At 42.4% G+C, this 15011-nt stretch overlaps 1 long non-coding RNA gene across 1 annotated transcript; it reads left to right on the top strand.

Moving 5' to 3' along the window:
- Nucleotides 1-312: 312 nt before the first annotated feature.
- Nucleotides 313-12102, top strand: LOC109316606. The gene is made up of 3 exons (XR_002102884.1): nucleotides 313-550; nucleotides 8142-8146; nucleotides 12091-12102. It is a non-coding gene; the product is annotated as an uncharacterized LOC109316606 (long non-coding RNA).
- Nucleotides 12103-15011: the final 2909 nt, after the last annotated feature.

The following is a 15011-nucleotide window of genomic DNA, read 5'->3' as shown; positions in this document are numbered from 1 at the left end:
AGTGGGCGATTTGATTATTAGAGACACAGATAGCTGGGTTTGAGAGAGTTTCATAGTTAGGGGCTGGAAGGGACTTTACAGATCATCAGGTCCAGCCCCCCCCCCTTGCACTTGGGCAGGAAAGACTGCTGGGATCAGACGGCCCCAGCAAGATGTGTGTCAAGATGCCTCTTGAAGATCACCGGGGTGGATGACTATATCACCTCTAGGAGGACCAAGCCCTTGGCACTCAGCTTGTAAAGAAGCTTTTCCTTGTGTCTAGCCTGAAGCCTGAAACGATTCTCAATTGGCTTGTGCCCATTATTTCTTGTCCTCCCCTGGGGCACCTTGGTGAACAGATGCTCCCCCAGGCCCTCGTGTATGTCTGAGAGGACCGTGTGGTAACTTGCCTGCTGGGAGTAAAGGTGGCAGACCAAGAGACATGCAGATGGGCTGCTAGGGGGGCTGCAGAGGAGCTGGTGGTTGTGGTCCACATATGTACAAATAATGTTGGTTAGTGTAGCAGAGAGGTCTTAGAAGCTAAATTTAGGCTGCTAGGTAGGAGGTTGAAGTCCAAGGCCTCCATGGTACCATTCTGTGAAATGCTTCCAGTGCCATACCTGGGGCCAGCTAGATATTGAGACTCTGGGGCTCTGCTTATGTGGCTGAGATGACAGTGTAGGGAGGTGGGGTTTAGGTTTATTAGGAACTGGAGGGCCTTTTGGAACAGAGGGAGCCTGTACAGGAGAGAGAGTCTCCACCTGAGCCAAAATGGTACCAAACTGCTGGTATATAATATTAAAAAGGTGGTAGAGCAGCTTTTAAACTAAAAATGAGGGGAAGCTGACAGGTGCAGAACAGTAGACAGTTTGGATTGGTGCAGACTATGGGGTGAAACCGTAAAAAAATGGGGATAAGAAACAGGGAAAAGACAAGCAGAAGGAAATACCTTTTAATGATGAAAAAGTCGTACAGAAGCGGCCAGCCAGGCATCAATAAAAAGTATACCTACTTTTATACTAATGCTAGAAGCCTAAGATCAAAGGTGGGGGAACTTGACTGCTTAGAAGTAAATAATGATATTGACATAATAGGAATCTGAAACATGGTGGAATGAGGAAAATCAATGGGATGTTGTTATACCAGGATACAGATTATACAGAAAAGAGAGAGTAGGCCATACCGGTTGGGGAGTGGCATTTTGTATCAAAGACTTCAGTCAAATAGGGTAGATTTTTCAACTAATTGGAGTGGTACCAAAGAATCTCTGTGGATAGAAATTCTGGGTTTCAGTAGGAAAAAAATATCTGAGGAGGTACTATTGACCTCCAAACTAGAACAGCAGTAGGAAGGTATAAATGCTAAGGGAGAAGCTATGAAAGCAGAAAAATATAGTATTAGTGGGTGACTTCAACTATCCACAAATAGATTGGGTCAATCTAACATCAGACCAGGATACAAACACCAAATATCTTGAAATTATAAAAAACTGCTTTCTGGAGCAATTAGTTCTGGAATCTTTAGGAGGAAAAGCCATTCTTGACCTACTCTGAAGTAGTGCCCTGGATTTGGTGCAAAGGGTGAGCTGCTCTGCAGTAGTGACCACAAATGCAATTGAGTTTGACATCCATGTAGACCAGAAAATCTACCATACCGCAGTAGCCATTAGCTTTAAAAAGAGAGACTACACCAAAATGAGGAAGCTAGTTAGAAGTTAAAAGGGGCTCCTAAGGAGGGGAAGAACATGCAAACAGCATGGGAACTGCTTAAGAATACCATATTGGAGGCTCAGAGAAAATGCATACCACAAATTGAAAAAAATGGAAAGTGGACCAAAAGAAAGCCAGCATGTTCAATGGTAGAGTTGCAGAGGCAATAAGCAGAAAAAAGGTTTCTTTCAAAAAGTGGAAGCCAAATCCTAATGAGGACAATAGAAAAGGGCATGAACTCCAGAAAATCAAATGTAAAACTGTAATAAGAAACTAAGAGGGAATTTGAAGAGAAACTTGCTTGAAACATAAGAGGTAACAATTAAATTTTAAGTACATTAGAAGCCAAAAACCTGCCAGGGAGTCAGTTTGGCCTTTGGATGATCAGGGCACTAAAGGATGACAGGGCTATTGCTGAGAAACTAAATGCATTCTTTGCATCTGTCTTCACTGTGGAAGATGTTAAGGAGATTTCCTCATCACATCCACTCGTCTCTAGGGACAGGTCAGTGGAGCTGACCCAAATTGAGTTTCAATAGATGAGGTTGTAGAGGAAATTGATAAAGTAAACAGTAGCAAATCACCAGGACTTGATAATTTTCACCCTAAGGTCCTGAAGGAGCTCAGATCGGTAGCTGTCAAGCTCTTAACTGTAGTATGCAACCTATTGCTAAAAACAGCCTTGGTACCAGAGGACTGAAGGGTTGCCAATATAAGTCTAATATTTTTAAAAGGTTCTAGAGGGGGGATGCAGGGAACTTCAGTGATGCACTGGGGCAAAAATAACTCAAACTATACTTATACTGATGGGCTCTACATTCGGTATTGCCGCACAGGAAAGAAACCGGGGAGTCATCGTAGACAGTTAGCTAAAAACATCAGCTCAGTCTTCAGTAACTGTCAAAAAGGCAAGCAAAATGGTAGGGATTATTAAGGAGGGACTAGTAAACAAAAAGGAAAAGTATCATCATGCCCCTTTATAAATCCATGGTGTATCCACACCTTGCATATTTTGCCCAGTTCTGGTCCCCACACTTCAAAAAAGATACAGAAGAACTAGAGAAGGTGCAGAGTAGGGCAGCACGGATGTTTAGTGGTATGGAGGGGCTTCCATATGAGGAGAAACTAATGAGGGTAGGCCTATTCAGTTTAGAAAAAAGATGCTTGGGTGGGTACATAAGGGGTTACAAAATGGAGAAGAGAAAGTAAATAAGCATTTATTATTTACTTTCTCAGCACAGTACAAGAGCTAGGGGTCAAAAATGAAACCAGTAGGTAGTTAATTGAAAACTAACAAAAGGAAGTTATTTTTCACACAGTTTGTAATTAAAGTGTGGAACTCATTGCTACCAGATGTGGAAGCTGACAGTTTAGCCAGATTCAAAAAGGGATTGGACACATTCCTGAAGGAAAGGTGCATTAGTAGCTATTGAGTGTGGGAGTTGGGGATACAGCCTCTGAATTAGAACTTCGTAGACCTTAAATACTGGAGGCTGCAATTAAAGGAGAACAGTGGGGAAAGAAGCTCTAATCCTACCCTGTTCACTTTCCCTTTCGGCTCCACTCTCTGCCACTGTGTGACAGAATTTGGGGCAAGATAGACCTATAGCCTGACCCAGTAAATAGCAGTTCTTATGTTGTTAATGTTTCCATTGACTTCATTGGGTTTCAGAGAAGGTCCTCAATAGTCTTGCATTAATTATCTTACTGTCAGTCTCTGCCACACACATAAGAACCTCATCTATGAGTAGTCTTTTTGATTTTTAATGCAGGATAGAATGAGGTGTACTTATTCATTGTTCATGTTGCATGCTTGGTTTAAGTGCATAGCCTTAGAACTGAGAAAAGGCAATGTGCTTACCCATAATACACAGCTATACCAACTCTGTAAACAGTCAGTGCTTAATAGGTATACAGCTCTGTACTATTACCAACCTCAAGATGGGCTAGTTCCTCTCCTTTTCAAGGCTTCTAGTATTTGGGCTTGGAACTTCTTTGAATGGGGCATGGGGTAGGGAGAAGGGCTGATGGCACTTGTGACACTGACTAGCTCCTGTCATTTGCAAGGGTACTCATAGCAGCTCTTTTACAATTGCTTCCCCTCTTCCATTTCCAGAGCAGTTACATGAAGCACAGTTGGTTGCAAAAGTAGCCTGGGACCATGTTCTTAAGCAGGTTTTTGTACTTAATTAGCACACAGATGACCAATGTCTGTTACTGTGTAAGCTATAGGCAACATATCGGGACTTGCATTTTGTTATGTAGTTAATTACATTATGACATTATTTGATAAGCATGTAAGTGGAGCATGTGCTAAGCATGGCAGAATTGTACTTTTAGAGGGTCTTTCAATCCAGGAGCCACTAACAGGACTCTGCTCAGCTGCAGTATGTGCTCAGCTGAGCACAAGGCGAAACTTCTGAGTGTGGAGGTGAAGGGCCAGCCAACAGAGAACAGCTTTCACACCAGAGACCAGGATGAGTCTCAACCTAACAGACTTGAAAGAATGTTTCACATCCAATCTTTTGCCGGAGGCTTTCTGCATAACAGTGGCTGAAGAGAAACTGAACATCTTGGACAAGAAAAAAGAATTCAGTATGGCATATAGTGGGTAAGCATGCAAGTTACAACTTTGCATCCAGGGCTTCATGGTACCAGTGAGGGGTGCTTTTGGAAAAGCCTTAGAACAGCACGAATAAAAAGGGAGATGGCTCTTCCCTCTAAACAGGTCACTGATATTAAAATCTTTACTTTTTCTGGTGGGGATGGAATTTGAAAGGAATGACTGAAATTTACGTTCTTTCCCTTTAACAAGGCGATGTTCATTCTAGAAATATAAATTTATGAAAATGAGAGAGACCTCTATTCTCTAGTCAGTAGTAAAATTGGTGTTATTCAAGGCATCTCTAGCAGTGCCCTTAGTTTTTTTCCCATATACTTTTTATAGACTGTCATATCTTCAGTTGTTTTAGTGCACCCTGAGCAGAACTCATTTTCACTTGGCCCTAAAGTGGGAATGAAACCCAAGCATTCAGAAGTGAAGTGGCAGCAGTGCACCTAATCCATTTTGCTACTGAGATCCATTTCCATCTCCTCCCTCCTCCCCGCACTCCATGGCAGTCCTTTTATCTCACCATTTTAATGTTTGTAAAGTGTTAGATGAAAAGCACTAGACAGGAAATAAGTATTCTTGCTGTCATTTCAAAGTACTTTTGATTAAAGATGCACCTGTAATGGTTTATGCTTGATGTGAAAAGAAGGGATGTGGGGGTTTTAAGGATTTTTGACTTGTTTGTTTGTCTTTGGTAGAACGCAAATAAATATGGGTACTTGAGATATCATTGTAGTCTGTGGTTCAAGAAGAGCTTTCCAATGCAAATGAGGATCTCTACCCTGGAAGTGGCTCCATGAACACCAGGCATGGCAGTGAATTCTAGATTATATTTTGTTTGACTTCTCTATCCAAAATATTCATTGGAAACAGTGAGCGAGTATTAATGCATCTCCCTCACCAGTCTTGGGGGGTCTAAGCTACTGATTATTCACTTATTTTTGTTTCTTTACTTTGTGCAAACAAAAACTTTACTTGCCTTTATCGGGGCTGAAGATGGAAGGGTGGGGGGGAGGAGGAGGAGATGCAAATTTCTGATTGTAACACGGGTACATCTCTCTCCCCCATGCTCTCTCTGTATGTAGTATAAATCAGGAATCCGTAGATGCTCTTTGTAGGTTAGAAACACTTGCCTCAGAAATGAGGTTAAGTGTGGAACACAATGTGGAAAAATTCTGACTCCTAAGGCCATTAAATTGTACTTTTTTTTTTTTTTTTTAAAGATCAGTAAAATCTGACATAGAGCCAAATTTCTGGTAATGCAATTTGTAAAGTTCTCTCAGATGTTTATCTCAGGGTAACTAAGGTCTGATCCAAACCCATAGGAGTAAATGGCAGCCAGAGTCATAACCAGGTGCTTAAGTGCCCTGGGCAGCAACCCTGCAGAAAGCAGCATCAGTGACTACACTGCTGGTGGTGTGGCAGTGACTGGGCCAGCCGGGCAGCTGTTGCTGTTGTTGTGTCCCCCAACTCCTAGGGTTGTTGCCCTGTTCTTCCCCACATACTGCTGGCATGATTCCCATTGACTTGAACTGTGGACCCGAACCTAACTATGATCTTAAAGAGTTCTGAGCATCTTCCTTTTAGATTAGTGGTGCTTAACATTCTGGCCCCTGGGTCAGCTGAATGGCATGGGGTAAGTCTGCAGACTGGATTAGAGCCTGCATGCCAGGATCGGACCCCACACCAGTCCACATATGCTGGGATTAGGCTTCACACTACCCTGTGCACCTGATCTAGTGTGCAGAGCCATGCCAGACCATAGGCTTCCCACAGGCCCAGAAATTTGGCAGCAGGGGAGCAGTAACTGTTCCTTTGCTGCCAGATTTTTGGACCTGTGGGGAATCCATGGTTCAGACACTGCTCCAGGCGCTGGATCTGGTCTGCGGAGGGGGGGTTGAGCACCCCTGCTTTAGCTCAGTGTTTCTCAGCCCATGGTATGTGTACCCCTGAGGGTACACGAGACATGGGCAGGGGCCCTGTATGTGGGTGCTGCTTTTTGGTCTTTGCCTGCTTGGGCTGGAAATTTCAGCTGCCGCCCATCCTGCCGTGTCCGGTGCGCTGGGGCTTTCACTCCCCAGTGCCCAGTGTCAGTGCCAGGGGATAGGGAGGGAGGCCCAGCACAGGCTGCTTTGACTTGGGCCGCAGTGGAAAAAGTGGGACTCGGCTCCTGGCGGCAAAACTGGCAGTGCCGCGGTGGGACTTCCGGTTTTGCTTTTGCTGTGTCAATCGACAGGTAGTACACAGGGTACCAAAGGTTGAGAACCCCTGTTTTAGATGGCTCGATACCTCTTGGGTTCATATATGCTTCTTTTTGGTAGAAGACCTGAGAAGGGGTTGCTTATTTCACAAAGCAATAAAGGACTTATCTGGTAGCTTTATGCCTCAGTTCTATATTATGTGAAATTTCATATGGAGAGAAATGCATTTCAGCCTGTACAAATGTGGAAGTTGTATTTTAAATGAAATATCTTAATTACCACTCAGCATTGCTAAGCTTTTTGCTGGTGTCGGCAACTATCTTGCTGAAAAGTGCCATAATTTGAGGCAGAAATCTAATGCTGGAGATTTTAAACCCATTTCCTTCTTGCTTACCATTCAGGAAAAAAATACTGGCTTAGTATTCAGAAAAAAGAGGCTTTTCCTGTTTTTAACCACTGAACAGTTCACTTACTATTAAAGTTCTTGTATCACTGGCTTACAATTTTTATATTAGGAGTAATGTTTCCACTAAGAACAAAATAAGTTGGTCACTGAACATTTATAATTTGTACAACATAGTATTTCTTCTGAAAATTGTCCGTAGAAATCAAGGAGTTCTTTTTGTGTTGTATGGAGAGAGGTTGAAAGATAACATGCACTTGACTTTAAGAGCTGTTTGGTGGAACTTTTTAAATTATGTGCTTTGGGACTCAGTGTAGCATCGGTTGTTTTATTTATTTTTTTTAATTTACTTTAGAGTCAGTTGTTGAAATCATAATTTGTATTGCAAGGACACTTTAGGTGCTGCTTTCATGGTGAGTCTGTTTTGGGCCAGGTTATGGAGTTGGGAGCATTGAAAACAATGGAATTCTTTGAAACAGTGCTCCCTTTCTGCATCTCAGAATTGTTGTGTTGTAATCACTGTTCATTTTTCTCATCACAATTCTCTTGGTATTACCTTGTGTTCCCTTGTCTGTGTTACCCACCTCTTATCTTTCATTTAGTATTAGGTCCTCGGCAGATGATAATTTAAAGTCTCCATGGGATCTGATCCTTGATCTCAACAATTGAATGTCATACCATACCACACGTGGAGGGGAAGATGGGGATCAGATGTCAGGTCCCAGTCGTGCTCTTTCAACTTGCCAGTGCTTGCAGAGCCTGAGATCACAATCCCAGGCTCCACCTGCACTAGCAAACTGAACCTGCAAAAAGCGCAGCCAGCTGCCTGGGAGGCCCTGCTTGGTAAGTTCAAAGCTGTGTATCTGGGAGGCTCAAATGCAGGATTGCCTGTATGTGGCTGTGAATTTGTTCAGCCAGGGGAATTCTCCCTGCCTGGCATTTGCACTCCTAGTCTCCCACTAGTTAGAGACCCTGGGTTTCCCTCTTCCCCATGCCCACCAGGGCAGCCTCAAATGTGGAACCAGGCTAGGACTGCCTTATTCTGTTGACAATCAGCTAATTAGTGGCACATGCTTAATTTAAGGTGTCATGCAGATCAGCCAGAAATATGTTCTATGTTGTATGTGGAACATGTTGTAGCTTGCTTGCCATTTTATGGTGCTGTAAGTTACCTGAATGTGTGGAAAGTTGCATGTTGTTTGCACCATACACGTCATGCCTGACAGTGGACTTAGAAGGAGCAGTTATTACTTGTACCTTATGTGGGCATATTGCTCTGCCCAGTGGGGCCAGATAGCATTACTACTACTATAATTCCAAGAATAGCCAATGTTAAAGCATCAGACCAGATTGGCAGGGCTCATTAAAATGGACTCTTTGCACAACGGTTATTATATACATCTATGAAAATTAAAGAGATTCTGTGCTTGCCATTCAGAATTACATGAGGATGGTAGGCTTTTCTTTGCATTCATATTAACACACATAATAGAAAAAAATGAAAAACCTAAGTACAGTAGGTAGAGGAAAAACAAGTAGGTCATCCTCTGGGATAGTGGCCGTAAACTAAACATCCCTGTGATTTATGGCACATAATGCACTTATTTTTATTTGTCCTCTTCAACACAGAACTTTATTGTTGGAGAGATTTGATAGTAGCTTGTTTAGTGTGTTTGTAGCCACTTACATTTTCATCATAAAACCACAGTTTTGGGGCCACTTGTGGTTCAGCTGACTTTGTTGTCATTCTTGCTCACTGCTTTTCACCTCTATTTTCACCTTCAGTATCTCAGATTGTACAGGACTAGATAAGAATTTTCTGCCTGCTCAGTTCACTCCCATCCAGTTACCGGACTTAAATATGATGGCTTTGTTCTCTCCCTCTAAGTGTATCATCTCTAACCTGATTGAAGCATTTAAAAGATGTTTGGGCATTTTACATAATTGATAAAGATCTAAAATGAGAGAGACATCAAAGGGAATGAAGCCAGAAACAACTGAGGATTCATTTTTGCAGTACCTGTAAACTTTCCGGTAATGTTAGTTTTGCAGCTCGGTATTCCTCGTGTCACTCTGTTGCAGTAGTAAACAATGAAATGACAGAATGTTTGGAGGATGAGGGAAATTTTGATAGTGAATGAGGAACTTATTTTAATGGTGTGCTTTAGGATCCGAAGACAATCTACATACCTGTACTCAGCTAACAAATGCTGCTTGTTAGGGTGCTTATAGGTGAGAAGGAAGAATAGGACGTGTCTTATCTCAGCTTGCTATATGTGAAATGCAGAACATGGTTAGAAGGTTAATGTCTTTGGAAGAAAGCATAAAGGGTTGACTCCCCATGCTTCCTTTGTGACTGTGTGTCTTAGTCTGACTATGCATCACCTGTGGAAATTAAAATGTCTGTTTTTGAAGCTATAACCTTGTAATGGAAAAAGACTTGTTCTAGAGTTAGTCTTTTGTGTCTTCTAAACTGAGTTGGCTCCCCTGCTGTGACTTCAGTAATGCATCATTTCGTAAATTCAGAGGATTTAATATGTTTCTAGTGAATCTAAGTTGCAGTTAGATGGTTAAAAGGGAAAATTACTACAATGCATTGGATGCAAAAGCTTGCTCCCTCAGCTTACACCCATGCATTGAAAAACATCTTCTCAGCTTCTCTTACGTAGGTGCTGTGTTTGTGCATGAATATTGATAAACATTTTATGAACAAATGTCCCAGAAAAACTGAGAGACACAATTACAGTGGTGAGAAATGCAAGTAGTTCTGCTCCTATTTTGTAAGCAGCTAGCTGGTGAGTGTGATACTACAGCAAATGAAAATGTTACTATAGTAAATGCAACTACAGCAAATGAAACTGTCTTCTGCAGCTCTGCTGAGTTATGGCATCACATAAGCCTTTTTTCAATTACTTACAACTTTTTCCAAAACGGAGGGGAGAAAAAACACGAAGATTTTTGCTGAAATTCTTCATGCCAGCTAGTAGTTACTTTTTCTTTTTTAACGTTTCGTAAAAAAAATTTCGTCAGCTGTAATTCTGAATTCTCTGGAAATGGTGAGGAAGGAGGTGAGGGGAGATATGTGGTATGTATGCAGTTCTGAATGAGGGCTTAAATCTCTGCCACGAGAGAGATTGGTAGCATAAAGAAATTTTACAGTAATGTTAAAAACAGTCTTCCAAGTGTACATGTTGCATTCACTTCTTCAGTTTCAGAAGTGTCTGCCTGGATGCAGTACTCCAGATCTCCACAGGCAGATGATATTTGAAAGACCTCCATGCCCATATAGTAGGAATTTGCTGAAGTGTTGCTACCAATTATTTAATCTGATGCTGTAAGGAGACTTTGGAGACTGTCTACACTAGAAGACTGCCTTTTGGTAATGTGATTACAACATAGTTATCATCTAACACTGCTACAAATATTATTCCAATATGTAGGGTGGATGAAACGTGAATGGATCGATTACTGGTCTATAGTATCATCTGTTCTGTGCAGCAATAGTGCATTGTAACCAAGTTACCTGAAATGATTGTCTTTTTAGTCTGGTTCTTCTTTCTCTGAGGCCCCCTTTCCCCACTGCACAGTGCAGGGTTTTGGGCACCTGCTGCTGGGGTAGGGAGGGCTTCAGTCCTGCTCCCAGGGCTGTTCCAGCTTGTGCAGGTGCGGGGAGGGGGGTCTGGTGGCAGCGGGAGGGAGGGTGCAGTTTAGGGCATGTGCCTGGCAGCCAATCAGGGATGGCCTCTGCTTGGCTGCCTTTAGCAATCTCCAGTATCCTGGGAGGTGTGTGGGAGCACTTACTGCCTTCTGGCCTCAGCCAGTGCAGGCATTTGCATGCATCCATCTGCAATGTGAGGTTTTGGTTGGTTTTGGTTTTTTTCTCCTGATCCAATCTATGCATTTTAGTGAAACCTGTGTAAATTGGATCGATTCTGCCTTGGGTCTTTTGAATGTCTGTAGTTAGTTCAAGTTTCTGCATGCAGATGCTCAGTAGTCAGTGGTTACTAAAATCACTGGAAGTGTTTAATGCTTATTTTGGCAGCAGTGCCTCTATGCAAATGTTGGGCTGTACAAACTAAAATTATTTGTTGTGAAAATTGGAGGCATTTTTATTTACTCCATGCCTGCGGTATACTTGCATATTTTGGTATTGTTGCTGCTTATTTTTTTTTTATTAGTGACCTTATTGTACTGAGTCATATATGTTCTAATATTTATGTATTGGCTATGTTAAATTATTTAATTAATTCATACCTTAAAAAGCCCTCCAAAAGCTTTCAGTTTAAATAAATGAGATGGGCAAATAATGGGAGGGAGGGACAGCGGACCTGGAGAGGAAGTGATTTACCCAAGGTCCCAAATTATAGTTCAGTAGTAGTTTTCTGGATGGAACCTAGTCATCCAGGTCTCACCCCAGTCCCCAATACATGAACCATGCTGCCTCACTTTGAAAGGTGTTGATTTGCAGGGACATAGGAGCTTCTTGTAACTGTAACTTCTACAGGGGAAGTAGGGACTTTGGACATTAAAATACAGAAGGGTAAATTAGCTAGAATCACTGGAAGGTAGGGCTGATGAGAGGGATTAGGGAGGACAAAGTATGGAGTTCATGCATTATTACTGAAGGGAAAGAGTAGTGTTTGCATAGAGAGAAAGTCTGCAAGCTGTTTTTAAAAACCCACCCTGTATTGGCAAAATACAGCTAGTGGGCCAGATCCGGCTTGGCAACTGATCGGATCCAGTCCACAGGCAGGCACCTATCAATTGGTTATATCCAGCCCACAGCACTCCACATGGGACCAAGGCACACCTGCTTCTGCTCAGGGCAACCGATACCATGCTGCTGCCCATGCCCACTGATGGCCCTGGCCAGTGCACACAGCTTCTCCGCTGGTCTGCTCCTGATATGGCTGCAGCTTCCTGGGAGCTGCTTGGCTCACCCTACCTCCAGCAGGTCCTCCTTCTCCTCCTCTTTCTTCCGTCTGTGCTGCGCCACTCCAGGAAGCGGGCAGTCCAGGGAAGAGCGGTAGCCCTGGGAATGTGCTGGGCACCACATGCCAGACAGCTCCTGCCCCTGTGCATGGGGCTCCAGTTCTAGCTTGTGGCCACCTTCCACCTACTTTGCCCACCTAGCGTGATAAACAGCCACTTTCAGGTTTCAGGCTGGAGCCTCTTGTGCTGGGGCAGGAGCCACCTGGCTGCAGCTTCCTTCTTGCCTGGCTGGCCATATGGTGTCTGGCACACACCCCCACAGCTGCCACCCTTTCCCATGCTACCTGCTGCTTGGAGCAGTGCAGCAGGAGCTGTTGAAGGCAAGAGGAGCTGAGCAGTACTGGGCAGATGCAGCAGCAGTGTTGTGCACGCTGCCTGGGCCCAGGGATGGGTGAGTGCATGTAGATGTGAGTGGGGTTTGGCCCCATGTCATGTACTGTGGAGGAAGCCGCAGGCTGGATGGTGTGGGGGGAGGGAAGAGAGTGGACTCCGCCTGCACCGCTTGAGCAAGTTCTTTTACATGCGCCCTGCTCTCCCTCCCTCAGCCTGGCTCCTGGGACCTAGTGTGCAGGCAGAACCCCCCCCCTCCCCCCAATATACGAGAGAGACAAGAGTAAGACTTTATTTTGAGCTATTATACAATCACCTCCTATATACATTTTTGAAATAAAATATGTTATAATAGATGTTAGATTTTTAGTATGTGATTTGTTTTTCATCTATAATTTGTTAAAATACCTTCTGAAAGATTTTATATGTATGACCCTCAACAGTTCATCAAAACTCATTAAGTGGCCCTCCAGCCAAAATGATTGCCCACCCCTTTGTTAACCTCTCTTGCTACTCTTTGCTCCACCTTACTAATATGCCTCCAATAGCTGTAGAGTTGATTCTTCCCAACTTCAGACTGTTTTTAGGTGTTTTTCATCAGCTACGTTCTGTACTTTGTACAATTCTCAATAATTCTGATAACTTTTTCTACTTATAAGTAGCTGAAAAAGGTCTATAGCTAATAGTTTAACCAAATGGAGTAAAGATAATTTGGATAGAGAAGTGCATGTTCAGGGATGAATACATTATAAGATTTGCATCCTGCTGTCTTCAGCAGGGCTCCTTGCATTTAGGGGAGATGGAGGAAGTAAGGATTGTGTAAATGTGAACGGAATTTGCACAGCAAGATTCTTTTTTTGCACTTATAATACATTTTGATTTCAGTTATTTTACTCTATTTACGTTTTAAATGAGTTCCATACCTGCTTCTCTGCTGCAAAACAACTCGAGATTGGTGAGAGGTTTTATATAAATTCAATCACACTAAAATAACAAAAACAAGTCAATAACAATAAAAAAAAAAAATCATCCTCTGCTGGGTACCTAGTAGAGCTCATTTCAATGAAAGCATTAATTTAGCAGAGAGGTTTCTTTCTGTGCCATAGAACCCCCAAGGGCAACAGAGAAGAGGAAAAGTACTAACTATGCAACTGTAATGCTGCTGAGGAGGCCAACTGGATGGCAGGAACCCAGAGCACAAGCCTGGTTTCCAAGGTAAAAGGGCTGAAGCTCCTGACTGGTGGTCATTTTAAAGACCAGTACAAACCCTGTTGAACACAACTGGAAGACTCGAGGCTGTTTCAGTACGGAGTGGATTTGAGTTTGCGAGTAACTGTGAGGTAGAAAGACCCTGTTACTCCTGAAAGATGTGGGGAGAACTCCAGTGTGGGTTTTTCTTTAAGAAGCAGTGTGTCCTAGAGTTATTTTTTTTTTGCTAAAAATATGAGAACATAGTTTGATAAAAGACATATTCCAAAAAAACATAGATGGCTTTGGGTGCAGTTGCAAGTCAGTTTGGCTGTTTGATCAGCTGCTGCTGCAGCAACAGCTGCTTTTGTAGCCTCCTACAAAGGCAGCACTTAGAGCTGCCGCTCCAGTCACCCTGTCCTCCTTGGTTACACTACTGGTTTTGATGGTCTTGTATTTGGTGAGAGGTGGTATTTCTTCAGATTTGTTATATTCCAGATCTTTTCGATTTGATGTTTTCTTTAAAAAAAACAAACAAACCCCGATTATTGGAGTTGTAGAGCGTGACATTGTGAGGCCCAGTAAAAACAACCTAGTGCTTGTGTTCCCTTGTATTGTACATACACCAAATTGTTAGCATGATAGTAAGTTGTGCAGTGTTTTGTTTTTCCCCCAGGGGTGGTTACAACAATTAGCTGGAAAATGAAATACATGGGGAAAGCATCTGGAAGGTAAGACTTACCAGATGGGTTCCCTGTTGAGATATAATAGGGGGTTTTTGTTTGATGGTTTTTCCTTTTTTCTCTATTCTTGGGGGACAGAGATAGCAAGCAGAAATTGTTTAATTTCTAATCAATAAAATATTGTATAAAAAGAGACAGATATGTTAAGGCCAGAAGGGTCCCTTCTGTTGTGCCTAGCACAGGCCCTAGAATTTCAGCCAGCAAATTCTGTATTAAGCACCATAAATTATAGTTGAACAAGAGTGTATCCATTTAGAAAGAATTCCAGTATTGATTAAAAGTTTTCTAATGATGGATCTACTGCATCTGTGGTATGTTGATCCATCATGCAATTTACTCTTGTCAAAAATTTACATTGCATTTTCAGTTTTGAAATACTATTGTTGGAACAACTTAGCTAGGGATGCAGTTGATTCTCCATTACTTGAGGTCTCAAAGTCCAGATTAGGTGCCTTTCTGAGGACATTTACTCTGGCTTGACAAATGCTAGGGGTTTGCTGGCCGAAATTCTATGGCCCTTAGTATGCAGGAGGTCAAGCTAAATCATCCAAGTGATCCCAAATGACCTTTAGAACTTATGAATAATGAATGTGCATGCTATTAGAAACATAACTTTGAAATCAAGGACCCAGCTTGTTGTCCCCTTACTCATCAAAGGACCAGTAAATCCTCATTTCAACAATATATTTTTAAAAATAGCTTTGTGGTTGGGAAGAGTACATTTTATCAGTAACTCTAAGTATGATGAGATAATCTGCCAAAAAGTCAAAGCCAGCTGTATTCCAGCAAGACCTCATAAAAAGGGAAACCAGCTAATAGATCACACTTAAGCATTTCAGAACAAATCTCAAATTA

This window comes from Crocodylus porosus, unplaced genomic scaffold (assembly GCF_001723895.1).
Source record: "Crocodylus porosus isolate Cpor-Errol unplaced genomic scaffold, CroPor_comp1, whole genome shotgun sequence".
Lineage (NCBI taxonomy): Eukaryota > Metazoa > Chordata > Crocodylia > Crocodylidae > Crocodylus > Crocodylus porosus.
The sequence above is the reverse complement of the archived record's forward strand: the minus strand, read 5'-3'. Positions and strand labels throughout refer to the sequence as shown.